A 12,449-nucleotide genomic window follows, 5' to 3' on the forward strand; every position below is an offset into this window, starting at 1 on the left:
ACAAGGCTGAGGAAAGGCCTCATGGTGGCTGCAGCTCCTCACAGGGAGCAGATAGGCAGCACTGAGCTCTGCTCTCTGTGGCAGCAACAGGGCCGGTGGGAACAGCATGGAGCTGTGCCAGGGGAGGATCAGCAGGTTACGGAAAGGGTCTGCCCTAGACGGTGCTGGTCCTCCAATGGGCTCCCCAGCACAGTGGGGACGGCCCTGAGCTACCAGAGCTCAAGGACTGTCTGGACACCACTCTCAGACAAGTGGTCTGATTTCTGTGTGGAGCCAGGGGTCGAACTGGATGGTCAGTGTAGTCTCTTTCAACTTGGGATACTCTGTGATTCTGATTCAGATTCTAATGAAAGAAGGCCTGCAGATACAGCATAATTTCTTCTGTTAAGAGATAGTTAATTCAGTTTCCTATATGGGATTTAGCAACTATGAATATTACAGTTTCAGGATGAATGTAATAATGGACTTTTTTCCTCTTGAAATAATCTGTCTGAAGTACATTTTCTTTGAAAAACTGGGAGCATTCCTCAGTAAATTCTCTTTTCACCAACTCACAAATGACAGAAATTTGGAGAGATGAAGGTAAATTGACCAGCTGCAAAAACTTGGGGCAAGAAGCTGAACACTTGCATGTGACACAGAAAGACAAGTGATGAGGACTAAGAAAACTAAAGAGAAACGGACACTCAGACAGGTCAAGGAAGCAGTTCTGGAGTGATCAAACCTAAAAACAGAACTGATTTCATAAATGTGGCACAGGGTACAAACAGCATGCAATTGCATTGAGTCATCAAGGTCTTAAAGAAAGAGTGAGACTACATAAATGCAGAATAATAGCTTTCCTAGAAGTATTCTCTTTAAGTAATACAGTTAGAAGAGGTCTGGAATGTCTCACAGTGTCACTCATAGTCTTTAGTTACGGAAAAGCATTTAATAATTTCTCTGTCTCGTGACTGGAGGAAACAAAGAACTTTATCAAAGTATCTGTCTACTCCATCCTATCTTGGGTTGAGATGCTCTCTGCTTTAGTTTGGTGGCTTACAAGAACAACAGAGTATTGCACTTCAAGAGAGAGTAGGGGTTCACGTCTTTCAAAAGAGAAGTTATCCTTAAACAAGATTTTTTTCCGTTTTAATAATAAAATGATTTCATAAAATCATATAATCATAGAATTATGTCTTGGCTTGGAAGGGAGCTCAAAGATCATTTGGTTCCAACTCCTCTGCTACAGTCAGGGTTGTCAACTACTGAAGAAGGCACTAGGTCAGGCTTCACCATCCTGCCTGGCCTTGAACATCCCCAGGGATGCGTCATCCACAGCTTCTCTGGGCAACCCGTGTCAGTGACTCATCACCATCTAAATGAAGAATTAGCCCAATATCTAATCTAAATCTCCTCTCTTATAGCTTATGTTGCTGGCTCAGGTCCAGCTTTTCATCCATCAGACCTTCCAAGTTCTTCGCAGGGCCGACAACTCTTACAGTCACTACTGATCGTCTTGAGTAAGATCACATGGCTTGTGTGGGACAACAGGGGGATCAGGCTCAGCCAGCATGGGTTCACAAAAAGCAGGTCCTGCTTGACCAACCTGATTTCCTCCTATGTTCAAGTGGTGAGTGAGGGAAAGGATGTTGACTTGGACTACCAAGATTTGAGCAAAGTGCTTGGCACTGTCTTCCACAGTATTCTCCTGGGGAAGCTGGCAGCCTTTGCCTTGGACAGTTGCACTTTGCTGGGTAAAGAACTGGCCAGACTCAGAGTATGGTGGAGAATGAAGTTAAATCCAGCCTGGTAACTGATCAGGAGTGGAACTCCCCAGGGGTCAGTATTGGGGCCTGTCCTCTTCAGTATTTCTACTGCTGTCCTGGATGAGGGGATTGAGTGCGCCTTCACTAAGTCTGCAGATGGTGCCATGCTGGGACAAAGAGTCAATCCGCCTGAGGGTAGGAAGGCCTTTCAGAGGGATCTGGACGAGTTGGATCGCTGGGCTGAGGCCAGTGGGATGAACTTCAGTGAGACCAAATGCCGGGTCCTGCACTTTGGCCACAACAACCCAAAACAACGCTACAGGCTTGGAGCAGAGTGGCTGTGTGGAAGAAATGGATCTGGAGGAGGTCAGCTAAACATGAGGCAGCAGTGTGCCAAGGTGACCAAGAAGGCCAAGGGCATCCTGGCTTGTGTAAGAGAAAGCATTGCCAGGAGGAGCAGGGAGGTGGTCATCCCCCTGAACTCACCTTGGTGAAGCCACACATCTAGTACTGTGTTCAGTTTTGGGCCTCTCAGTAGAAGAAAGACATCAAGGCCCTGGTGCATATCCAGAGAAAAGCAACAAAGTCAGTGAGAGGTCCAGACCACAAGGAGTGGCTTGGAAGGGAGCTCAAAGATCATTTGGTTCCAACTCCTCTGCTACAGTCAGGGTTGTCAACCACTAAAGAAGGCACTAGGTCAGGCTGCACCATCCTACCTGGCCTTGAACATCCCCAGAGATGGGTCATCCACAGCTTCTCTGGGCAACCTGTGTCAGTGACTCATCACCCTCTAAATGAAGAGTTAGCCCGATATCTAATCTTTAGTCTGTCTGGAGAAGAGGAGGCTCACGGGAGACCTTACAGTGTTCTACAACTTATCAGTCATAGAATCATAGAATGGCCTGGGTTTGAAAAGGACTTCAGAGATCAGAAAGGCAGGGTCACCAACCACCAGATCAGGCTGCCCAGAGCCACATCCAGCTTGGCCTTGAATGCATGTGTGGGACAGGCACCCACAACCTCCTTGGACAACTTGTTCCAATGCATCACCAACCTCTGAGTGAAAAACTTCCTCCTAATATCTAACCTAAACCTCCTGTCTAACTGCCTAAATTCCTGAAATGAGGTTGTGGCAAGGTGGGGGTCACCTCTTCTCCCAGGTAGCAGCAATAGGATGAGAGGGGATGGCCTCAAGTTGAGGCAGGGAAGGTTCAGGTTGGGTACTGGGAAAAATTTGTTCTCCAAAAGAGTGGTCAAGTGCTGGAAAGGGCTGCCCAGGAAGGTGGTAGAGTCACGGTCCCTAGAGGTGTTCAAGAAACATTTAGATGTTGTACTAAAGGACATAGTTTAGTGGGGAAATACTGATGGTAAGTGAATGGTTGGACTGGATGATCTTGAAGGTCCTGGATGACTTTTCCAGGCTTGTCATTCATCAAGCTCAGGGGGTAGAGTAACCCAAGAATAATTAGGTTGACATTTTAAGTCGGATGTAAGTACAGAATTGAGAATGTCAGTCTTTTCCTTATCCTCAGTGGATCCCCATGTTCCTCTCCACATCCAATAAAGGATAGAAATTCTCCTTGTCCTTCTTACTGGCAATATATTTGTAATTTTTTTTTTTTTTCTGTATTGCCACAGCCATTGACCTGCACCAGACTGTGAGCTGGTGACTCAGTGGGGGATGTCAGAGGAGGGGCACTGGGCCCCTGTGGTCAGACAGGACTTTGTGAGGCAGGGAGCAATTGATTCCAAAAGCTATTGTGACATGGTGGTGTACCCCTGCCTTCAGGGGTCAGAGTCCCTGTGCTGCCCACTCTCAGGAGAGCAGCTCCGTGAGGAGGTAGCAGCTCTTGAGTGTCTGAGACTGAGTCTCTGTGAGAGGATATAAATGCCCAAGAAGCAGGAGAAGAAGGCCCGCTCCCAGCCCAACAAAGGGCTGAGGAGGGTGCAGGAAAACCACCAGGTGCAGGATGCCCTGGAAGAGAGACTGACGGTAGGACACCAAAAGCGCCAGAGCTGTGGGGCACAGCAGCGGGGTGAACATGGCTCTCACTGTGCTCCTCTGGTGAGGGCACCGCTCCCTCTGCCCTGGGGCATTTCCTGGGGACAAACCACCTCCCAGGCCAGCCCAGGCCCACGCAGGCCCAGCAGATCTGCGCCCAGAGGCACAGAGCAGTGGGATTGAGCTCAGCCAGGCTGTTCATGCCCAGCAGCTGCCTCCTACTGGAGGCTCTGCTGGGACACTGCTGGCAATGCAGCCATCTGCATCCCATGCCCCCTTCTCTCCACAGGTGGGACACAGCCCGAAGCAAGCTGAGCTGCCAGGCAGCAGGAGCAAGAATGCATCCCACCATCGCGTCCGTCTGCCACCACTACCCCGCCTGGAGGTCCCTGAATCCCCCCCTGCACAGGTAGGAAGCCCATGGGAGAAGGGGCTGAACTTCTTCCTGAGTCCTGGAAGCAGTTTATGGGCTGGTTCAGCCCGGTTCCATGATTCGTGGGGCAGGGGGACCCATGGATCCACACCCCGGGAAAGGGAAAAGGGTAGAGAGATGGGCCTAAAAACAAAAATCATAAAACCATGACATTCCACCCCTTATTCCACATCACTACATCACGCTTAATATATACAATCAAAAACTTAACAAGCATTAAACACACACACACACACATTTATATATATATACATATATATATATATACATGGAATTACTGAGTGCACTCCCCCCGCATCAAATTCTCTTGTGGTACAGATTGAACATCCTCATTTTTCTCCATCAGCTACCAAATGGATCCAGGTCCCTGACCAAAAACCGTTCCACAGACAGGTTTGCCCTTTCCAGAAGCGGGAAAGACCCAAATTGCTTTTCCCAGCGTGCTCTTTACGTGTACTACAGGGACCTTATCTCCCTCTACAGTATGTAGGAAGCTGGATTGGGCAGGACCATCGCGACTGATAGATCCTCTAGTGTTGCCCAACCAGGTGGCTGCCTCTGCACCTGGCTGTGAGCTGGTGACCCAGTGGGGGACTGTTATGTAAGGGACACTGGGCCTCCATGGCGACAAACAGAGCTTTGCAATGCAGACACAACTGCACCCAAAGGCTATCGTGACACAGGGGTCACAATACTGTCCACTCTTAGGAGAGCAGTTCCTGAGGAGGCAGCAGCTCCTCTGGGTGCCAGGGACTGAGTCTCTGTGAGAGGATACAGAAGCCCAAGGGGCTGGAGAAGAAGGCCCACGCCCAGCTGAGAGGGCTGCTGAGAATGCAGGAATGCTGCTAGGTGCAGGACGCAGTGGGAGCGAGAGTGATGGCATGACACAGAAAGCACCAGAGCATGGGGCACAGCAGCGGGCGATGACATGTCTGCACCTGACTGCCTCTGGCGAGGGCACCGCTCCTCCTGCCCCGGGGCATTTCCTGGGGACAAACCACCTCCCAGGCCAGCCCAGGCCCACGCAGGCCCAGCAGATCTGTGCCCAGAGGCACAGAGCAGTGGGATTGAGCTCAGCCAGGCTGTTCATGCCCAGCAGCTGCCTCCTACTGGAGGCTCTGCTGGGACACTGCTGGCAATGCAGCCATCTGCATCCCATGCCCCCTTCTCCCCACAGGTGGGACACAGCCCGAAGCAAGCTGTGCTGCCAGGCAGCGGGAGCAAGAATGCATCCCATCATCGCGTCCGTCTGCCACCACTACCCCGCCTGGAGGTCCCTGAATTCCCCCCTACACAGGTAGGAAGCCCATGGGAGAAGGGGCTGAACTTCTTCCTGAGTCCTGGGAGCTGTCGACAAGTAGGTGGCAGCTGCAGGAGAGAACTGCTCCCAGCAACCTCCCAAGGCATTGCCTTCAGCAATACTGTAGGATGGAGAGCTGGGCGGAGAGAAACCTTAGGATGTTCCACAAGGGCAAGTGCAGATTCCTACACCTGGTGTGGAGTAACTGCACAAATCAATACAGGATAGGGACTGACTTGATGAAAAGAAGCTGTGAGGAGAAGGATCTAGGCATCCTGGTGGACAGTGCCACGAGCCAGCAATGTGCCCTTGTGGTGGATGTGAATGCCAGCGCATTCCCAGGATGCATTAAAAAGAGAATGGCTAACAGATCGAGGGAGGCAATCCTCCCCCTCTACCCTGTCCTGGAGAAGCCACGTCTGGAGCGCTGTGTGACTACACAGCCACCTGAATCCCACACCTCGTTTTCCCCTCAGCAGGGCTGCAAGCGGAAGCAAGCTGTGCCTTCAGACAGCAAAAGCAGAAACAGATCCTACCACGGGGTCCGTCTGCCACCACTCCGTTGCCCGGAATGCATGCAGATCCTTGGCAACCACAGCTCAGAGGTAGGAAGCCCAGCTTATGCTTTAATGACTGTAAATATCTAAAAGGCGGGTGCCTAGAGGATAAGGTCAGGCTCTGCCTAGTGCCACAACAATGGCAACAAACAGAAACAGGAACACAGAGAGTTCCATCTAAGCATGAGGAAAATCTTCTTTGCAACATCTTCTCCCCACAGGAGGACCACGGGCAATAGCAAGTTGTGCTGCAGGACAGCCAGAGCCCAGACTCATTCCTCCGTGGGTCCCGGAGCTCCATCTGGTGAGGCAGAGGCCAAGTCTTCAGCTTCTGCTGCGGCTTCAGGTCCTGGGCCAGAGTGACACCATGTGCCTGAATCATGAGAACAACTTTTCCAAATTGTGAGAACAGCCTTCCATATAGCTTGAGCAGATACAAACTGAAGAACAGAGGCTTGAGTAAATGTAAGCTCAAGAACAGAAAATGTGGAAGCTGCGGAGCTTGTTGTCAACTGAAGATAAGAGAGCAGAATAGATGTCCTGTTGTTGAAGATAAGATGGCAAAACAGATGCCTCAGCTCAACGTAACATCAGTGGGAACTGGTTTGGGCTATCCCCCCTTAAAAGGTTGGAAATTCACAGCGAGAATGCATCCCACGACCACTGGAAATGTTATTTCTGCCCACGTCCTTGGAATGTAATGAGTATGTGTACACCATGCTTTTAAATATACAGTCGCTACTTCTTTGGGTGTGCATGCACCCAGCACTGTAATAAAGGGAATACTTGCTTGACATAACTCATTGTCATGTCAACTTACTTTATCGGTTTTCTCAGCTTCAGGAAAAAACACCCTGAGCCCTGCTTGCTGCTATGGTACAAAGCTTCCCAACTTTCTCCCATCTCCCATGGTAGCCAGACTAATTTTGGGGATCAACAGGCACACTACGAACAACAGACCCACAGCAGTGACTGTCTTTCCCTTGCTTTGTGCAAAGACTTCTGGCTTTTATTTCCTATCTCTTTTCTATCACCTCTTCTGTCTTCCCCATCTCCCTAAGCAACTAGGATTTGTAATAAACTGGTCAGTTCATTTTTGGCCCATTCGATCCATTGTGTCTTACTCTTCCCATCGGGTACACACACATATATATAAGACCCTTCTCTCCCTCCTGTAGTTGGAGCGAGACAGACACTCGCCAGGATCCTGCTTGGTGCCTGCCCGTAGCAGCAACAGGAGAAGGGCTGTGGACTCCGGTTCTCCTGCACACAGGGACCAGCAAAGGGGAGAGTGGGAGCTCTGTGAGGCTGGAAACAAACGAGTGGTTACCAGTCAGAGCTCAAACAGAAGCAGGCATATGGAGCAGGGTCCCGTACTACATGATGCATGTGGCCAAGTAACAGGTGATGCTGAGAAGGCAAGAGATACTGAATGCTGCCTTTGCTTCAGTCTTCAGTGCTAAGACTAGCCCTTAGGAATCCCGCACCTTGGAGGTCAGAGAGTGTCTGGAGTCTGGAGTCTGGAGTGACTTCCTGTTGTTCAAGGAGGATCTGGTCAGACAGTGTCTAGTCAAAATCAACACATGCAAATCCAAGGACCCTGATGGGATGCACCCACATGTGTTGAGAGAATTGGCAGAGGTGATTGCTGAACTGCTATCATCTTTGCAAGATCATGGCAGACAGGATAGCTAATGCCACTGCAGTCTTCAAAAAGAGCAAGAAGGAGGATCTGGGAAGCTACAGGCCAGTCAGTCTCATTTCTGTCCCTGGAAAGGTGATGGAACAACTTGTTCTGGATTGCCATCTCCAAGCAATTAGAACAGGTTGCCCAGAGAAGCTGTGGAGTCTCATTCTATGGAGATATTCAAGACCCACCTGGACACCTACCTGAGCAACCTATGGTAGGGTACCACATTTGGCAGGGGAGGTTGGACTCAATGAGCATTGAGTTCCCTTGCAACCCCTGCAGTTCTCTTAAGTCCAACCATCACCACCATGCCCAATAACTGTCACTGCCACATTTCTGATCACCTACAGGGACACTAACTTCATCACTTCCCTGCTTGGCACAGCACTTTATGGAGCAAATCATCTTGGGTGAGATCACACGGCACGTGCGTGGCATCCAGGGGATCGGGCACAGCCAGCACGGGTTCGTGAAAGGCAGGTCATGCTCGACCAACCTCATCTCCTTCTACGACTGGGTGACCAGACTGGTAGGTGAGGGAAAGGCTGTTGATGTAGACTTCCTAGACTTCAGCAAAGCCTTTGACACAGTCTCTCATAGTATTCTTCCAGGGAAACTGGCTGCCCATGGCCTGCACGGGTATACTCTTCTTTGGGTAATAAACTGGCTAGAGGGCCGTGCCCAACGGGGAGTGGTTAATGGAGTTAAGTCCAGCTGGTGACCCATTTCAGGTGGTGTCCCCCAAGGGTCGGTACTGGGGCCTATCTTGTTTAGTATCTTTACTGATGACCTAGACAAGGGGATTGAGTGTACCCTCAGTAAGTTTGCAGATGACACCAAGCTGGGAGGTGGTGTGGATCTGCCTGAGGGTAGGGAGGCCCTTCAGAGGGACTTAGATAAGCTGGATTGCTGGGCTGAGGTGAACGGGATGAGGTTCAACAAGGCCAAGTGCCGGGTCCTGCACTTTGGCCACAACAATGCCATGCAGCGTTATAGGCCTGGGGACGAGTGGCTGGACGGTTGTGAAGAGGAAAGGGATCTGGGAGTGCTGGTTGATGCTCGGCTGAACGTGAGCTGACAGTGTGCCCAGGTGGCCAAGAGGGCCAACGGCATCCTGGCCTGCATTAGAAACAGTGTGGCCAGCAGGAGCAGGGAGGTAATCAACCCCCTGTACTCAGCACTGGTGAGGCCACACCTCTAGTACTGTGTTCAGTTTTGGGCCCCTCACTACAAGAAAGACATTGAGGCCCTGGAACGTGTCCAGAGAAGAGCGGCAAAACTGGTGAGGGGTCTGGAGCACAAATCTTATGAGGAGTGGCTGAGCGAGCTGGGATGATTGTTTAGTCTGGAGAAGAGGAGGCTCAGGGGAGACCTCATTGCACTCTACAACTTCCTGAAGGGAGGCTGTGATGAGGAGGGGTTCGGCCTCTTCTCCCAGGCAATGAACAGGAGCCGAGGAAATGGCTGCAAGCTGTACCAGAGGCGGTGTAGGTTGGACGTGAGGAAAAAACTTTTTCTCTCAGAGAGTGGTCAGGCACTGAAATGGCCTGCCAAGGGAGGTGGTGGAGTCGTTCTTGTTCTTCTGTTGGATAAAACATGGCCAAGAAAGCAAGAAGTCCTCAAAATTTTTTGCCTTTCACTATAGGCGTCGTGAAACTTCATTCTTTAATATCAATGAAACCACAACATCTACAATGACCCAACAGAGATACAGAGCACAGAATTTAATGGTCAGGAAAACAGCAATATGGCAAAGGCTAGGTATTAACTGAAACTGTCGTCAACATTACGTTAGTGTCACACAAGTAATTGGGCTAAGAAAGGTGGAGGCAGAGGTGGACAAGCTCTGCTCAGTGACACATCTCATTCTGTAATAGCCAGAGTAGACTTTACAGCAACACAGCAAACTGTGAGCTCTCCTCCAGAAACTTCCTTGTTTCTGTGTTTGCATGTTTCAGAATCCCTTGCTTCCAGGAAGAAGTAGAACCATTTGCAAAAGCATAAAAGCAGTTGCTAAGAATGTACAGAAGAACAGTACAAAAAGCACATAAAACCATTAGAAAGCACCCAAACGAGGGTTACGAAGGTGGAGAAGAATCTGGAGGGGAAGATGTATAGAGAAAGGCTGCAGCCCCTTGGTTTGCTCAGCCCAGAGCACAAGGCTGAGGAAAGGCCTCATGGTGGCTGCAGCTCCTCACAGGGAGCAGATAGGCAGCACTGAGCTCTGCTCTCTGTGGCAGCAACAGGGCCGGTGGGAACAGCATGGAGCTGTGCCAGGGGAGGATCAGCAGGTTACGGAAAGGGTCTGCCCTAGACGGTGCTGGTCCTCCAATGGGCTCCCCAGCACAGTGGGGACGGCCCTGAGCTACCAGAGCTCAAGGACTGTCTGGACACCACTCTCAGACAAGTGGTCTGATTTCTGTGTGGAGCCAGGGGTCGAACTGGATGGTCAGTGTAGTCTCTTTCAACTTGGGATACTCTGTGATTCTGATTCAGATTCTAATGAAAGAAGGCCTGCAGATACAGCATAATTTCTTCTGTTAAGAGATAGTTAATTCAGTTTCCTATATGGGATTTAGCAACTATGAATATTACAGTTTCAGGATGAATGTAATAATGGACTTTTTTCCTCTTGAAATAATCTGTCTGAAGTACATTTTCTTTGAAAAACTGGGAGCATTCCTCAGTAAATTCTCTTTTCACCAACTCACAAATGACAGAAATTTGGAGAGATGAAGGTAAATTGACCAGCTGCAAAAACTTGGGGCAAGAAGCTGAACACTTGCATGTGACACAGAAAGACAAGTGATGAGGACTAAGAAAACTAAAGAGAAACGGACACTCAGACAGGTCAAGGAAGCAGTTCTGGAGTGATCAAACCTAAAAACAGAACTGATTTCATAAATGTGGCACAGGGTACAAACAGCATGCAATTGCATTGAGTCATCAAGGTCTTAAAGAAAGAGTGAGACTACATAAATGCAGAATAATAGCTTTCCTAGAAGTATTCTCTTTAAGTAATACAGTTAGAAGAGGTCTGGAATGTCTCACAGTGTCACTCATAGTCTTTAGTTACGGAAAAGCATTTAATAATTTCTCTGTCTCGTGACTGGAGGAAACAAAGAACTTTATCAAAGTATCTGTCTACTCCATCCTATCTTGGGTTGAGATGCTCTCTGCTTTAGTTTGGTGGCTTACAAGAACAACAGAGTATTGCACTTCAAGAGAGAGTAGGGGTTCACGTCTTTCAAAAGAGAAGTTATCCTTAAACAAGATTTTTTTCCGTTTTAATAATAAAATGATTTCATAAAATCATATAATCATAGAATTATGTCTTGGCTTGGAAGGGAGCTCAAAGATCATTTGGTTCCAACTCCTCTGCTACAGTCAGGGTTGTCAACCACTGAAGAAGGCACTAGGTCAGGCTTCACCATCCTGCCTGGCCTTGAACATCCCCAGGGATGCGTCATCCACAGCTTCTCTGGGCAACCCGTGTCAGTGACTCATCACCATCTAAATGAAGAATTAGCCCAATATCTAATCTAAATCTCCTCTCTTATAGCTTATGTTGCTGGCTCAGGTCCAGCTTTTCATCCATCAGACCTTCCAAGTTCTTCGCAGGGCCGACAACTCTTACAGTCACTACTGATCGTCTTGAGTAAGATCACATGGCTTGTGTGGGACAACAGGGGGATCAGGCTCAGCCAGCATGGGTTCACAAAAAGCAGGTCCTGCTTGACCAACCTGATTTCCTCCTATGTTCAAGTGGTGAGTGAGGGAAAGGATGTTGACTTGGACTACCAAGATTTGAGCAAAGTGCTTGGCACTGTCTTCCACAGTATTCTCCTGGGGAAGCTGGCAGCCTTTGCCTTGGACAGTTGCACTTTGCTGGGTAAAGAACTGGCCAGACTCAGAGTATGGTGGAGAATGAAGTTAAATCCAGCCTGGTAACTGATCAGGAGTGGAACTCCCCAGGGGTCAGTATTGGGGCCTGTCCTCTTCAGTATTTCTACTGCTGTCCTGGATGAGGGGATTGAGTGCGCCTTCACTAAGTCTGCAGATGGTGCCATGCTGGGACAAAGAGTCAATCCGCCTGAGGGTAGGAAGGCCTTTCAGAGGGATCTGGACGAGTTGGATCGCTGGGCTGAGGCCAGTGGGATGAACTTCAGTGAGACCAAATGCCGGGTCCTGCACTTTGGCCACAACAACCCAAAACAACGCTACAGGCTTGGAGCAGAGTGGCTGTGTGGAAGAAATGGATCTGGAGGAGGTCAGCTAAACATGAGGCAGCAGTGTGCCAAGGTGACCAAGAAGGCCAAGGGCATCCTGGCTTGTGTAAGAGAAAGCATTGCCAGGAGGAGCAGGGAGGTGGTCATCCCCCTGAACTCACCTTGGTGAAGCCACACATCTAGTACTGTGTTCAGTTTTGGGCCTCTCAGTAGAAGAAAGACATCAAGGCCCTGGTGCATATCCAGAGAAAAGCAACAAAGTCAGTGAGAGGTCCAGACCACAAGGAGTGGCTTGGAAGGGAGCTCAAAGATCATTTGGTTCCAACTCCTCTGCTACAGTCAGGGTTGTCAACCACTAAAGAAGGCACTAGGTCAGGCTGCACCATCCTACCTGGCCTTGAACATCCCCAGAGATGGGTCATCCACAGCTTCTCTGGGCAACCTGTGTCAGTGACTCATCACCCTCTAAATGAAGAGTTAGCCCGATATC

This window comes from Phasianus colchicus, chromosome Z, assembly GCF_987193195.1.
Source record: "Phasianus colchicus chromosome Z, bPhaCol1.hap1.1, whole genome shotgun sequence".
NCBI classification, from domain to species: Eukaryota; Metazoa; Chordata; class Aves; order Galliformes; family Phasianidae; genus Phasianus; species Phasianus colchicus.